At 43.4% G+C, this 15,913-nt stretch overlaps 1 long non-coding RNA gene across 3 annotated transcripts in view; it reads left to right on the top strand.

The window, feature by feature from the left end:
* The window catches only part of LOC136641726 (uncharacterized), a 27,131-nt gene extending 11,218 nt beyond the window's left edge, over window positions 1-15,913 (top strand). For 2 of the 3 annotated variants that reach the window (XR_010793912.1, XR_010793911.1), the window contains exons 2-3: window positions 13,641-13,709; window positions 14,241-15,913. This is a non-coding gene — a long non-coding RNA (uncharacterized lncRNA). Of the gene's footprint in view, window positions 1-7,277; window positions 7,437-13,640; window positions 13,710-14,240 lie in introns of all 3 variants that reach the window. The other variant, XR_010793910.1, reaches the window with a different exon arrangement.

Here is a 15,913-nt window from a genome sequence, read left to right as displayed (position 1 = left end):
TAGTTAGCCTGTGTTTTTGTTAAATAAAAACCAAATGTCTACAATCTATTGAAATGGAAGTTTTTATTTCCAAATGTGTTGCAGTACTGTCAATGATTAATGTTTTCTTTTGACTGTTAGATAAATGATCTTGCAGACAGAGAAGATGTGGACCTTGCTGAGAAACATGGCACATCAATTGGGCAGAGGTCATGTTCTGGAAATGAAGTTGCATCATCTGGAGTGTGCAACATTTGTTGCTTTGCCACCTGGACTTATTACGAACATCGAGCTGCAGCAAGACGCTGTGGCATTAGTAGAACCATGTGGCATTAGTAGAAGACATGATTTTCAATAGAACCTTGACTACAAGCCCTGGTTTGCTTGCCCTAAAAAGACAAGAAAATCTGCAACATGTTATGGACAATTCAGACTCTATAGTAGACAATTTTGTTTACAAATCACATTTGTAAGGAAAACCAAGAGGTCATGTCTAGAATGATCTTATGGAGTGCAAGCTGTACACACATGTATTGTTGGTGACTCTAGGTCGTTTCAGTCATCACTGTTCAGACAGCCTCTTGGATTACTGAGTCAGCCTACAAATCTTCTAGTCAAGTTCACCGAGTTTTCCCATTTTATTGGCAGACTGCTGTGTAGATAATTCTCATTATTTGTTCTGCAGCAAATAGAGAAGCTGCAGGTACCAATATGTGTATGGTGGAGGGATCAGCTGACACATCAGTAATATACAACTTTTAAAAAAGATTTTGCTGAAGACAGCAGGTGTTCAAAAAGAACTCTTTCTTTCAAATTGTTTTGAAACTTCTGTAATGAATTACATGTGTCATCCTAGAGTCAAGCTCATTCTGAGTGTTTTTCTTCAAGAGCACTTAGGTAGTTGCCACACTCTGAAGCAGGATTGTTAATTTATATAAAAATACTTTTTTAATTTATAAAAAAAATGCTTTTATATAATATTTAAATTTTAAATGTAAAATACTTTATAAATGTTAAATTAATTGACCTTTACATAAATAATGAGGTATTAACCACATTTACACTAATTGATAAAGTAAGCCATATGGAACGGTAGAGCAACCATTGGTGCAATACATATGTATTTTGAAGCACTGGCAACTAGAGCATGTAAATGTAGTTTCTGCTTCTTTAGTCTGTAGATACGGTGATTTTTGGAAAAAATCAGATGCCTGATCTTGTCTGATCTCAGAAGCTAAGCAGGGTCAGGCCTGGTTAATACTTGGATGGGAGACCGCCTGGGAATACTGGGTGCTGCAGGCTTCTACCATAGTCTTTCGAGACTGAAGGTTGCCAGCCAACCATTGTTCAGCCAATAACTGTTGCCATTTGTTATATGGAGATAGGGTTGGATCCAGATTTGCATGAGCAGAATGAGGCTTCTATAAGAGATGTTCCTTCTCCTCTCCACTATACCCTCCTTAAAAGCCTCCTGAGAGCTGGTGGACCCTCACAGGGTGGGTGAGAATAGGATAAGGGGATTGCAGAGAGAGGAGAGAAATTATCCAAAATTGAGCACAGGCATCTTCTGTGAATGGAGTAGACTAGACCCCTGAGGGGGTGGGAGGGATTGGCAGCACCAGCATTTGCCACATCCTATCCCCCTTCCTGGGCTCGATAAACTAGGATGAATCATGTTGGACTTGCACCAGTGATATTGCTGGCAGAGATCCAAGTTGACCAATTGTAGCTGCTGGGGCATACCCTAAGGCAAGGGGACAAATGTCTACTTACCCTGAGGAGACCTCCAGCAGCTGAAATTTCCCCATGAGATGCAGTGGAACCTGGACTGCCACTACGTCATTACCACATAGGAATTTAGTTAGGATTGGGCTGTCAGTGAGTGAAGAGACATCTTTCTTACTTCTCTTCCCCTCCTTACTCCTTTATCTCAAATGCCACTACTGCTTGACACTATAGAAATTTAGGGCACAATCCTAACCAGGTCTACTCAGAAGTAAGTCCTATTTTGTTCAATGGGGCTTACTCTCAGGAAAGTGTGATTAGGATTGCAGCCTTTGATAGTTAAAAGGGTTTGAATGGCATGTGAATGGCCACCTGGCTGGACAGAGAAAGCTATCAAAGGAAAATGTTAACACAGACTGTAATTTGTTTACAACCTCCTTGAGAAGAAAGAGGCCCACTGATCACAGGGAGAAGTTAGATGACTCTGGTTAGCAACACGCTCAAGGCTGTGTGAAAAGGGAAGCAGCCATAGGCCAGAATTCAGCATGAGCAGCTAAGGAACTCTGTGTATTGCCCTGAAAGAAGCAAACCAAGTTGGAATCTTCCAGCCCAAAAGACACTTAGCAAATGATCTATACAGATGGGCCCATCCCAGGAGACAACTGATTTCAAGAACCACCCCAGGTGTTAGAAGAAGAGTTCTGAGGCAAGACTCACAAAGCAAGAGTCCCCCATTGTGTTCTCCCAACCTAGGCTGCATAATCATCTCAGTGCTGTATTTGGCCAGTGTATGAGTGGGTGTGATGAATCAAGGAGCTTGGGTATTGCTACCTCATGCATTGTAATCAATAAAGCTTATTTCACTGACTAGAGCTGTTTGTTCTTTAGATAGGAAGAAAATTCTGTTACAGGGACTGAAACCAAGGAATCTGAATGCCTTTCAGGTCCTTGCTCCCTTTGATCCAAGTCTCCCTTTTTTACCCTAATGGAATATTGATGACCATGGAGGCAAACACAGAAAAACATTGTGGCCAGATAGACAAGCTAAGACTGGATTCTTGGATATGTGCAATTTATGCAAGCATCTATTAAGAATAACAGAATGGCTGACCTGTCCAACATGTATTATAATATTTTTGGGATTCACTCCAATTGTTAAGGCAGAATTGCATCTGTTACAATTGCTTCCTTTTTCATATGTCAGCATTTCAACATCTGGCCTTTAAAATGGTAAGGGCAGTGTTACCATAGCAGCAAGGGAACCAATGCAGCCAGTCCCACTCTAATATCACAAGCCGCATGTGGGAGGAACTGGCCAACACAGATCCTTCAGGTAGCTGGGACTACACAAGTGTGGGAAGAAAGGAACTGCATTTTTTATTTAACTGAGGTTCCAGTGCTGACTCAGCAAGCAAAAGTGTTGATGGTCAGGAGCTGAATCTGAGGCAGTTGATTCTGTTGAAACCTTCAGCTCTTCTGTAGGCGCTGAAGCTTGAATGGCTGCAGTAAAACCCAACTGATTCCTGGTTTCCTAAAACCAAACTAATTCCTAAGTTGAAGAGGAGAAAAGCTACTATGGAAGTATAAACTTAGAAGGTCCACAGGGTAGGCTGAGCCAGTCATAGAACAAAGTCTAAAGCTTGTGTATAGTCATACACTGAGAAGGGCCATGGGGCCCTTCCTATCTGCTATCCTATGTGTGTCCATTCAGAAGTAAGCTCCACTATGTTTAATGGAGCTTGTTCCCAAATACATTGGATTGCAGCTTTACAGAAAAGCCAGTTTATAAACTTGAGTAAGGCTTAGCTATCAGTTCAGGCTTAAATTTAGACCTATTGCCCTTAGGCAGGACCTCTGAGAGGAATTTTATCAGGGGGTACAAAGTTTCTTTTGGACTCCCTTGCAAAAAGGGAACGGTGAAACAGAGCAGGGGAGGGTGGTGACAGGCAGGCAGAATAGGGGCAGGGAGGGGCCAAGCAAGGTGGGGCGGAGGGTAGAGACAGCTGGAAAAGTCTTTGGAGCTTAGGTCTACCCACCCATGTGGCACCAGTAGTGTCCCCAGCATCCCCAGTCATGGTAGTGTCCCCAATACCCCATGTGGGCAACAATCTGAGTCAGATACCAGGAAATTTCTGGGTCCCCTCCTTTGGCTCCTGGGCCCCCCTTTTGACCCTGGGCCTGGGTACAAATTATCCCCTTTACCCCCCTCTCCTAGGCCCTGCCCTTAGGTAACTAAAGTGGCATGTTTGGCTCTCAGTCCAGTTTAAAAATATATCTTAAAAATCAGCCTAGGTTCAGAAAAAGGGATAATTGCATGGAGAGAAGTGGTGAGACCTTTTCATTCCCTGGAGAAATGAAATCCTTTCTTTGACCAGCACCCACTATACACTGTCCATCTTTTCCAGTGCCTGATATTCTTGTAATCTGCATTAAATTATCACCTAGTGCAGGCTGGTTGCAACCTGGCAACAAAGCACTGAGGTAAATGGGAAACAAACAAGTTCAGTAGCAAACAAGGAGGCCAAGGCATTAACATTTCACCTCCTCAGAACTAAGCTTCCTAAAATAAAATGCAGAAATAAAATACAAAAGAACACTTAGCATTTCCAGTAAACAAACTTTTAAAAAAAGAGAATGAAAAAAATATCTGTGCAGGTAGAAAGCTAGTAGGGGCAGATACTTTCCAGCGAATTGCATAGGGAGCAATGTACATGACTGTTGGGCATGTCCTGCATGTGTAGTCATGCATATGTCCTTGATTCAATAAGCTCCTGGCTCAAGTTTGTTTGCTTGAAACCAAGAAGCTGGTCTGGGGAAGCTGAAAAAGTCCACGAAATACATTGAAGAGAACTTTAGGGATATGAGACGAATCCCACTGTAGGCCGACAGCTCCACTGCTACCATGAAAAGTGAAAGCCTCAGGGTAGGAAGACATCTGAGGAAGAGGGAAAGGATCTTTTGGAACTCATTTCTTGGATTGTGAAACCCTATCTTTTCAAGGAAGAAGTCTAGAGACAAATAGAAGTAACAAGGAATGAAGGCTGTTTGTTTAGGAGATTTCTATACTACCTTTCCCCAGGCAACAACCCTAGCACTCCATACATTCTAGAGTGCATTGCTACATTAAACATTAACAAATTGGGCCAGATGATATTCACCCAAGAGTTCTAAAGGAACTCAAATGTGAGTTTTGCTGGTCTTCTAACAAAATTATGTAACTTGTCCTTTAAAACAGCCTCCATGCCAGAGGTCAGGAAGATAGCCAATGGAGATGAAACATGTGACTATGTAAAATCTTTTGTGCACATATGTATGCATGTAACCACAACATCTCTCTTGTGTCCTTTCGGTCTACATTAAATTTGTTACGGTAAGACGGTAGAATAGATTTCACTCAACTAAGGGCCCAATACTATCCAACTTTCTAGTACTGGTGCAACTGCAATGCAGCCCCAAGATAAGGGAACAAATGTTCCCATACCTTGAGGAGGCCTCTGTGATTGCCTCCCCACGATAGGATTCAGTGCATGCCCCATTGGCACAGCTGCACTGGCACTGGAAAATTGGATAGGATTGGGCCCTAATGTGGGTGTGGCTGTCTGCTCTGGGGGAAAAAAGCTTCAATCAATGCCAGGAGAACCCTTTTCACAGGAGTGAACAGCATGTACAGCCCTTTTCACAGGAGTGAACAGCCCTTATCTAGGGGGTAAGTTTAAAACTCCCAACTCCTTCCATTATGGCCCAGATCCAGGTCAAATGGTTCCATGCACTTAATATATAGGTTGAAATGAGCTGTTGTGTGCAGAAAGAGCCTAGAAAGCTCACAACAGGAAGAAAGATAATGAATACTTTGCACAGGCCTATCAAGTCAAAGAGGCAAGTGACAGACATGCTCACAGCAGTCCTTCCTTTATTGTGATCCTGGAGACCGCAGTATCATTTTGCAAAGTTCAAGAAGCATTATTCTAAAAAAGAAACAAAATCCATACCTGCACCAACTTGAGCAGCAGCAGTGTGAACAGTGACTTTTAGCTAGTGCTGTGTGGTTTCATGCCAGGTAGATAGCTCTTCCATGCTTCTCAGAAAGAAAGAAAGAAAGAAAGAAAGAAAGAAAGAAAGAAAAACCCTCTAGTCCCTCCTTCCTACAAGGTTCGCATCAGCTTCTGTGATCATATGGGCTAAAACAATGTATAAGGTGCCTTTTGAAGAAGCAGAAAGAGACTTCCTTTGCAACATGACCAGACAAATACAATGGCTCTTCCATTATTCAGTGTAGAATTTGGCATTTTCTAGTGTTTCAATGGGCTCTCAAATCTCTCCAGAGACAGGTTTCCGTCTCTGATGATGGGTTTCCGTATGATGCTGAATGCTTATTGGAAGCCTCCCCAGCACTGAATTGCACATAAGTCATCAAGGACAGCTTTTCAGACATCCTTGAATGAAATCATTTAATATCATGTGTTTCATAATTTTTGCAACTTAACCTCCCCCGTGCTGCAACTGTTCTGAGAACTCTTCCCCTTTCAACGGTCACTGTGGGCTCCCTTAGAGCCCCCATCTCTTGATGTTGGGATATTCAACAGAGAAAAATTGTAGCTTGGTTCTTAATGTTGGCTAACAATCAGTGGCATTCTTGGTTCTATAAAATCTGTTTCTCTGCCAAATCTGTGCCAATATGGAAAAAAAAGCAGAGGCTCCAGAACCCATTAGGGGGACTGAAAGATTCAGAAGCTGGAGCAGCTGCTATTATTAAATCTCTTCTCATTAGTAATCTGCTAATTAACCTTCTGAAAATAGAAACATTTCAGCTCAGTGGAAAATGATTCTCCAGTCATTGTAGCGGCTGGGAATTTTGCTCTTGGGAACAAGGTTGACTTCATTAAAACCTGTCAGATAATCAGTGCTTGATTGTGGCAGAGGAAAGGTACCTAACACTGCTAGGAGATTTGAAACTGTGTTTTTTCCTGGGTGATTCTGTTGTCTCCCTTCTAATCCAAGTCATTTTGGGTCAGTAACAGCATAACCTGTACAGTCTCGGGGCCAAACCAAATGTGACTTCAATCATGTTCTAGCGTGTTTGCTTTTGCCACATGACAGCATGGCACACCAGGTGTGTGGCCTACAGTGTGTGCTTGACTACTCTTGAAAAATGCCTCTGGTTGCAGGATAGTGTGGGGGTGTTAAAAATTATAGACATTAGTGGGTTGTTTAGAATAAAGGCTTTAGAAGTCAGGAACAGAAAGTATGCAGAGAATAAGGAGTTGGAGAAGAAAGACTGAAGTATCAGTACATTTTTCCAAAGGCAGGTGCTTCTGTGAGTGAAAAATATTGGACAAGATAATTGCATAGCAATAGATATATTGAGAACCAGGTAAATGGCTGCCTTCTGCTTAAGAGATGGATGACAGTGCGTGCTCTTCCCACACTGCGATGCAATCTGTCCTGTGATTATTTTTAAAGATGAAAGCAACACTATGGATAATCAGATGACATAGATCTTGGCATCCTGTGCTTGCTTCATTTGGGAACATTAATGAGAGGTTCTGAATAAATCTTAATTTGTTTCTTGCAAGCCTCCAGAAAGTAGCCAGATGAACCTTCTGTTGTTGGAGAAGAAGCTCACTCCTCACTTCCTCTGACCTGACCTCAATGGTTGCCCAAGAGTCTTCCTGCATCTGAAGAACAGGCTAAGCAGCCATGCCCTCCAACAAGGCAAGGATGGATTCCTCATGGTCAGTGAGTGGCAAGACTGCTGTTCCTTTCCATACAGCAGTGAGGGTTTGGCTGCAGATGAAACCCTGTGGTTTGTGTTTCTTCCATGTAGTGCAAGCCATTATGACTTTCTGAGATGCTCAGTTATTTGTCAGAGGCAGCGTTGTTTGAAAAAGATGTTATTTATTTTACTCAGAAGTATTGTGTTCATATGACTTAGGGCACAATCCTATCCTGTGCTGGAACAGGCAAGCCGAGAGGTATAATGGCCAGAAGCTGCTTAGCCAGAGGCAAGGGGAAACAAAAGTAGGCCAAAGACCTGCCAAAACACAAATGTCTCCAGATGACAATGGAAGACTGATAACAAAGGGCCTAGACAGAGGTCCTGGGTCAGGGAGTTCCACATCTGGACATTGCAATTATATAATGATATCATATCAAGTGCGCTGAACCAGGAGATGTTTGCAAAAGTAGACATTTAAGCTGGACATCAGGTAGAATTTGGAAAGTGTCTCATATTTTCTATTGCATTCTTCGGCACTAAAAAACTCTATTCACAAATTAGAATGAAATGTTTAGGATATTTTTCCTGCTGCATTAGGTGCTTGCCTGTGTAATATATTATGGTCTCATCCATCAGGATAGATCAATGCATATAGGCAGTGTTCCACACCGATGTGTATTTAAAAGAACATTGACATGCATGCAACCCCCCACATGCATCATGGTCATTATTGGAGTCCTATCAATCTGATGGGATGCACCTTTTTATATGAATGTGGATGCATGTTTGCAAATACAACCACCAGTGACTAGTTGCATAATCAAAGATGGTGTCAGAGGTCATCCAGGCTGAGCACTGGTTGAGGGCCCTATGAGGCTCTGAAGGTTCACCTGAGGTACATATGAAGCCCCCAAGTTCCATCTTTATGTAGGATACCAGAGTGATGCACTGCTCTGTCATTGCCTTTGCCTGCCCTTCTCATCAGCAAATGGGCTTCCTCAGAGGCCTCTGTGTTGACAGAGATATCTAGAAAGCCCATTCACAAAGAGTAAGCAGAGGAGATGACAACAGAGCAAGTCACTCCATTGTTCTCTCTCTGGGGCAGTGGGCAGACACTTTCTTCCCTCAGCTCTGCCAAGGAAAAAGGAGTCTACCTTGCCTGCTTTCTCAGTCTCCAAGAAAAGGGGCCAAAAGATACTCTCTTGGCTTGGCACAATTGAGGGAAGAAGACCCCATCCTGCCACCTTCTTCCTTCTCAGCCTCTAAGTGCCCAATCCTAACTAATTCCACCCCCGCCAATGCAGCTGCACCAATGGAGTGCATGCTGAATCCTATGGTGAGGGGCAGTTGTGAAGGTTTCCTCATGGTAAATAAAATTTCATTCCCTTATCTAGGGCAAGCTTCCACTGCCCAGTTGGGTCCTCTCAGCTCCGAGCCAGCCATATTGCTGGCTCAGAACCAAGGAAAGTAAGGAAGGAGAGAGGCAACAGGTATAGGATCCTGGCATACACCAGTGCTGCTGGGATCCACTCTGCCCTCCCCTGTTCCACATGCCCTCAAACAGGATCTGTAACATAATACATTGTTTTGTTTTTCATACAGCAGCGAAATACATATATCCTGAAGGAAGGAATGCACAGCGCTATTCAGCAATGTGGATGGAAACCATGGAAAAAAGACATCTAATTTTCAGATACGCATTGACATTTAGCCATTCAAGGACGTTTTGTTACTAATCCACTTATTGTCCCCGAGTGGGTAAAATGAGCTCTGAGAGTTCGCTCTTCAGTCCTGCTGCTGCCGGTGGAAGTCTTTGAAAACTGTTTGGCACAATGAGAATGTAGTGGAAAACATCTGAATGTGGAAGAGGTCTGAGAGGGATAGGTTGTAGAAGGCTGAATTGCCATGTGGGGAGAGAAGGGATGCATGCCATATTTCCCAATTGGGGGAGGGGGAGATTGTGTGATGTCAATCTGAACCAGAAGTCTAAGCAGCAGAGAAATTGTTAGGTAAGAAGAGCAGGAGGCAATTGGAGCCGTCCCCCCCCCATAGGTGACTGGAACAAATATTGCTTGTTAAAGAAGGTTCTTGCTGCTGTACGCCTGTGCTGTTGGATTGGGACCAAAGACTACTGGTTTTTCATCCAAAGACACAATTGGTCACAGAGTGAAGATATCCACAGACTCAACTGGTCACCCTCAGAGTGAAGAGTTGGCATAAATACCACTAGAAAGGAATGCCCCTCATGCTGCTGAAGCCACCTGGTGATAGGAGGTCTATTCCCATGCATAGAATTCTCAGGAAGGAAGAGCTGTTCCTCATTTGTAAGTGTTCAGAATTTTGAATGTGCAAACATGATATGGTTGCACATTCATCATGTGCAAACATGATATGGTTGCACAAACATGAGGCTGAGCAAAAAAGCAAACAGCCTGGTGGCCAACAAAAAGATATGCTCAAGCCAGTTTAAAACTGATTAGGTGGCAACACTATTGTACACATATTACATTAGCTTGAGACTGGCCTAGCAAAACGCATTTGCAAGCTCATGTCATGAAACATGAGGCAGCAGCATGGTGGAATGTTGTGTGGGTGGACCACGTTGGTTCAGGAGTGTGTGTAGTCAGCCACACTGGTGAAATCAAACCAAGCAGCCTTTGGAGTGACTAATCTATTGTCCAAGTTCCTTAAAATTTTCTTCCAAAAGTAGGTTTTCAACTTTTGCCTGTTTCAACTCCAACATCTTCTCAAAAGTTGACAGTCGTAGTACAGTATTTTGCCAAATGGGGTCATTTTCACAGTGGAAAATATTTCATTACCAACATACTTCTTCATCTTAATCTTGGGATTCTCACTCTTTTGCCTTTCCACTTATTTGCTTGCTACAGAACCCATGGATGTTGCAGAAGCTTCTGGAATATGTTCTTGGTCCAGGGCATGCTCATTTCATGGAGGACACTGTTCAAGCCTGCTTGGGCTCCCCAAACTGCTGGGTCTCACTGTATGAACTGAGAGTGCCAATTAAGGGACGTGAGCAAGTTTTCTTTCTGGGAAGCTTATTTCCCATTACTGATCTTTCACTTTGAAAAAATCCAATCAGCTTTGAAGGAACCTCCAGGTTGTAAACCACTGTCTTAAAGTCAATAGATTTTTCAGCTGAATGTCTACTGATAATGTTGTTAACTTTAATGTAACATCCACTGTTGATAAACATTGATCGGTGTGGTATTGATTATTTCTTTTTCCCTTCCTCTGCTGAATCGTAGGTAACTGAACTACCTTGCATACTGCAGGCAAAACACAGTCCCTCATTACTTTAAGATGCTTAGTTAAATCAATCGAAAGGCCTCTAATTTCATTGTTTCTGTTCACATCCTTAAATACATTTGAGTTTACCAAGCAATTTAAAGGCACATTAGTGCAAGCAAGTAAAAATAAACAAATTCAATATCAATATGGGCGAATTAATCTCAGTTCCTAGATCATTTCATTTGAACTTCTAAATTATGAATTATTAGAGGCCATCAATGAAACTGGTGGTTCATGAGGCTGCAATTTAAATGATTCAAAAACTTCTCATTGCAGATTATATCAATTCTTGGGAAAGTGCTGGAACATGTGGTGGTGACGCAACCCTAGGGTTTCCAGGAGGAAACTGATTTTCTGGATCTATTATAATCTGGCATTTGACTTGGTATTGAACCAAGCAACTTGTGGCCCAACTCTATCCAACTTTCTAGCATTGATGCACCTGCAGTGTAACCCCACCGTAAGGAAACAAACATTCCTTTACCTTGAGGAGGCATCTGCTACTGTCCCGTCCCCCCACAATTGCAGGATGCAGCACATGCCCCGTTGGAATGGCTGCATCAGCACTGGAAAGTTGGATAGGATCAGGCCCTCAATCACTTTAGTGAATGTTCTTTGCTAGGAACTAGACAGGGGAAGGGTGTCCTTGTTTTTTCTACTGGGCCTTTCACGGGCAATCTTTACTATGAGTCATGGCACCCTTCAGGCCACTTTGCTGGGCGTTCCCGATTCGGTCAGATCAGGTTTTGGTCACCTCTGGTTTGGAGTGCTGCACTGCAGTCTAAGTGAGGGTGTCCTATCCATTCGATACAATTGATACAAAATGAGGCTCTGAGATTGTTGACAGAGGCAGGATATTATAATTTTGTTTGGACCCTATTCTGGCTGCATTTGTTTACCTGTGCCCCAAGACCTTCTGGAGAGGCCTCCTTGTGATTGTAAGAAGTACAGTCAGATAACATGTGCAGGAGGGCCTACTTGGTGGTAGCCCCATCCTTGTGAAATGCATGTCCCTGTGAGGTTAACAGTGCCCCTTCCCTTTTTTCTTTTCAGCATTTTCTGAAGAGCAATTTGTTTTCGGATCTTTACTGGTTATGCTTTTGCTCTCTCCTGGGCTGTTATTATATGTTTGGTTGCTGTAATGTCACTCAAGGGTGAAGTGAGAGTGAGATCTAAAACCCAGAGAGCAGAGGATTCTGGATCATATTCTGTATTTGTTCAGGAAGCCAGCCACTCCAGAACTAGCCTGAAAACCTAAGGCTCAGGTCCTAACCCACTTTCCAGTACTGGCGTATCTGTGCCAATGAGATGTGTGCTGCATCCTGCAGTTGGGTGGCACTCATGGAGGCTTCCTCAAAGTAAGGGAATGTATTGCCCTTATGTCAGTGCTGGAAAGTGGGTTAGGATTGTGCCCTAAATCTCATTTGCAGCTTCCAGCTTGACTGACTGGACACACTTTGAATTGTGTAATCGTGGGCTGCTGCCTTGATGGTCAAGGTAGCCCTGCATAGTTTGGTTCAAGACCTCCTGCCCCACTCACCTGGTGATGTGCCAGTCTCTGCTCTTCCTACGCCCTGAATTGCAAAAGGAAGAGGAAGATGGCAAGAAAGAAGAAGCACGGAGGAGAGGAGAGTGGTAGGCCAAAGTATCTCTGACATGGAGAAGGAGGAGTGGAGGTATGGGTGGGTGAAAGTGTCTGGCCCTGAGGCCTACTCATGGATTTGTTGTAGTCTCAGGAAAAGAAACCCTGCAGAAGAAGATATTAACCATCTTTGATTAAGAAATTTGCACAAAGAGTATGAGAATTTACAGAATATGGTGTTTGTTGACCTATAGCCCAATCTAATGCAGGGCCTATGGCAGCAGATATTTGCTGCTGTAAGCCCTGTTATGGTGTTGTCAAAGCTGGGCTGCTCTTGTACACTCCAGAGCTGCTGGAGCGAATGGCTGGAGGCTCCACCTGCTTGCCAGTGGATCCCAGGTGCCCACTGGGCGCAAGTATAGTCATGGCAGGAGCAGGTTGGGGCAAGCAGGGGAAGGATCTCAATGGCAGCATTGCATGCTGTGATCATACACTCCCTTCACAGTGTGGACTCACTCCAGCTCAGATCAGGAGTGAGATCTTGGGGTCCTTGTGGACAGCTCGATGAAAGTGTTACCCCAATGTGTGGTGGCAGTGAAGAGGGCTAATTCCATGCTTGGGATCATTAGGAAAGGCATTGAGAATAAGACAGCTAATATTGTCATGCCATTGTACAAATCGATGGTAAAGCCACACCTGGAATATTGCATCCAGTTCTGGTCACCACATCTCAAAAAGGATATAGTGGAAAAGTGCAAAAGAGAGCAACCAAAATGATTACTGTAGCCTTTCCCTATGAGAAAAGGCTACAGTGTTTGGGCCTCTTCAGTCTAGAAAAGAGGTGCCTGAGGGGGGACATGATTGAGACATACAAAATCATGCAGGGGATGGACAGAGTGGCTCTTTTCCCTCTCACATAACACCAGTACCAGGGAACATCCTCGAAAGTTGAGTTTTGGGAGAGTTAGGACAGACAGAAGAAAATATTTCTTTATCCAGCCTGTAATTAGTTTGTGGAACTCTTTGCCACGGGAAGTAGTGATGGCATCTTGCCTGAATGCTTTTAAGAGGGGATTGGATAAGTTTCTGGAGGAAAAGTTCATTGTGGGTTACAAGCCATAACAGGTATGTGCAAGCTCTTGGTTTTAGAGTCAGGCTGCCTCTGATTGCCAGATGCAGGGAAGGACACCGGGACGCAGATTGTGTCTGTTGTCTTGTGTGCTCCCTGGGGCATTTGGTGGGCCACTGTGAGATACAGGAAGCTGGACTAGATGGGCCTTTGGCCTGATCCAGCAGGGCTCTTCTTATGTTCTTATGTTCTCTCCTTAGATTTACATCAGCAAAAGAGCTAACGTAGGTTGCAGGAAACCCACTGATGGCCAGGCGGTCTACAGTGAAGTAAGTACAAAATTCTTACTTAATTCTTCCAAGCCACCTGGTCACACACCCCTCCCCCCCCACCATTCCATGCAGCACACACTCCGACAGCATAGCTGTGCAGTGTGAACTGGTACAGAATAGGATTGGGCCACTAGTGTTGCTTTTAGATTAAAAACATACATTTAGAAAATTTAGAAAAATACGATAAAGGACCCCTTACTTTGGTGGAAGAGTTATTCCTCTGGCAGAAGGGAAACTCTGTACATTCCCCACTGTGTACCTTTCCTGGCACACAAATGCATCTCTTGTGAAATTCAAAACAATTCTGAGAACATTACAGTGTTTTAGTAGAAAATTGGGAATGAACATTCTGAGACTGTAAAAAGAAATCATGACACCTCTGAAGAGAATGCAAGATAAAAGGGGATTCTTCCTAGGAGGCTTATCTCCCGCATTTCCTGCATTTGTTGTGCAAATGAAAGCCTACCTTGGTGACTATACTTTTGATTTTAAATTGACTGTCTCTCACTTTCTCTCCTGTGTTTGCAGCACTCCAGAGGGTGCAGACAGCACCCAGAGAAGCTCCAAAGCACTTTACCTGTCATGTGTGAAACCCCTTGAAGTCTGGCCATTAGAGGAAATCATGTCACCAACTTCCTAGAAGGCAGACACTTCAAATCCAAATAGCCCAAGATGTTGTTTTGTTTTTGTTTTTGTTTTTGTTTTTTTTTGCCTGTTATCAAATTTATAGTCATGACGTGATGAGAAGGTGGAAATTGGACGTTAGTAAATGCCAGTTATGACACACAGGGATATATTTTTATGTTTTGGCTGAAACAAACTTGATGAGGAGTAAGACGCTAAGAGAAAAATGGGTTTCAAAACCTTCTTGGCTATAGATTCTTCTATAAATAGCATTGGTTTAAATGTGTGTGTGGTGGGGGAGGAACCCATTAAGACGTCCATTGCCTTCAGTGGCAACGAAATAGGTCACAGGGTCTGTGCATAAACTTGCAAAGCATCAAATGACAGTGCCTGCTAGGTATAAATACAATGTCTCAGATGCCCTGAACAGTTCAGCGGAATTTGGAATGCGAAGAAGATTCTGCCTTGGTCTACACCAGGGGTGCTCAATAGGTGGATCGCGATCTACCGGTAGATCACGAGGCAAAATGAGTAGATCGCGGAGTGCCGACCCCCCCCTTCAGGTGCCTCTGGGAGGAAACGCCGGAAGTAAGGCCCATTGTACTCAATGGGGCTTACTCCCAGGTAAGTGTGGCTAGGATTGCAGCCTCACAGCCTAATCCTAGGCATGTCTACTCAGGAGTAAGTCCTGTTATACTCAGTGGGGCTCAAGGTACACCAACATACATTGTACACATAAATGTTATATGTTATGATGGTGCAAACATTGTAAAAAAAACTCTAGTAGATCTCCGGGCCTTGCTGGGTTTCAAAGTAGCTCTTGAGCCAAAAAAGTGTGAGCACCCCTGGTCTACACATTGCAGTTCACGTTTCTAGTGGAAAGTGTCTCATATCGTCAGCAAAGCAGTGCTGGATTCCTCAAGTGCTGGCACCCGAGGCTGAGCGCCATACAATCCAATAGCACTGCTTCTTTGTATTTCTGACTGTTAATGTATTTTTTTCCATATGAAATAGCAGCTTCAGGGTTCCAAATTCAGATTGAGACAACGGCAGTGGGGATGAGACGTTAGACTTTTCGTGGTTATGATCCAGACTAGAGCTCCCTGCGGCTTTTTTTTTTTTTTTGCTCCAACAGGGATGCTCCTGTTTGGCACCAAGGGGAGTTTCTCTCCTGGAGCAAAAGCAGTCATAGGGTCCCCCATCTGCATCAGATCATAGCAGGCAGGCTAAATCCCCTCCCCCCCAAACCATGATACCCATCTGGATAAAGGAGCTCACACTTGCTAATTATGCTTTTGGTGATTATCAACACAAACGTTTAGCCCTTACTGCATTCTTCAAAAGTTTGTTCTCCTAGTCCTGTGTATTGGTGGATTTCTATCAGGAAGATGTATTCTGGTTAAATACGGATATAATTTGTATACAAGAAACGTACATCAAAAATATGAATAAAGCACTGCTTGTGAACAAAAAATTAGGAGAAGTATTTGTAGCCTCAGATTTAAAAACAAAAGGGGGTGTGGCCATATATGTAAAAGAAAGAATGAGACCAAAACTAATATATGCATCACAAGATG

The sequence above is a fragment of the Tiliqua scincoides genome, chromosome 2, assembly GCF_035046505.1.
Source record: "Tiliqua scincoides isolate rTilSci1 chromosome 2, rTilSci1.hap2, whole genome shotgun sequence".
Taxonomy (NCBI): Eukaryota; Metazoa; Chordata; class Lepidosauria; order Squamata; family Scincidae; genus Tiliqua; species Tiliqua scincoides.
This window is presented reverse-complemented; position numbering and strand designations above follow the sequence as displayed.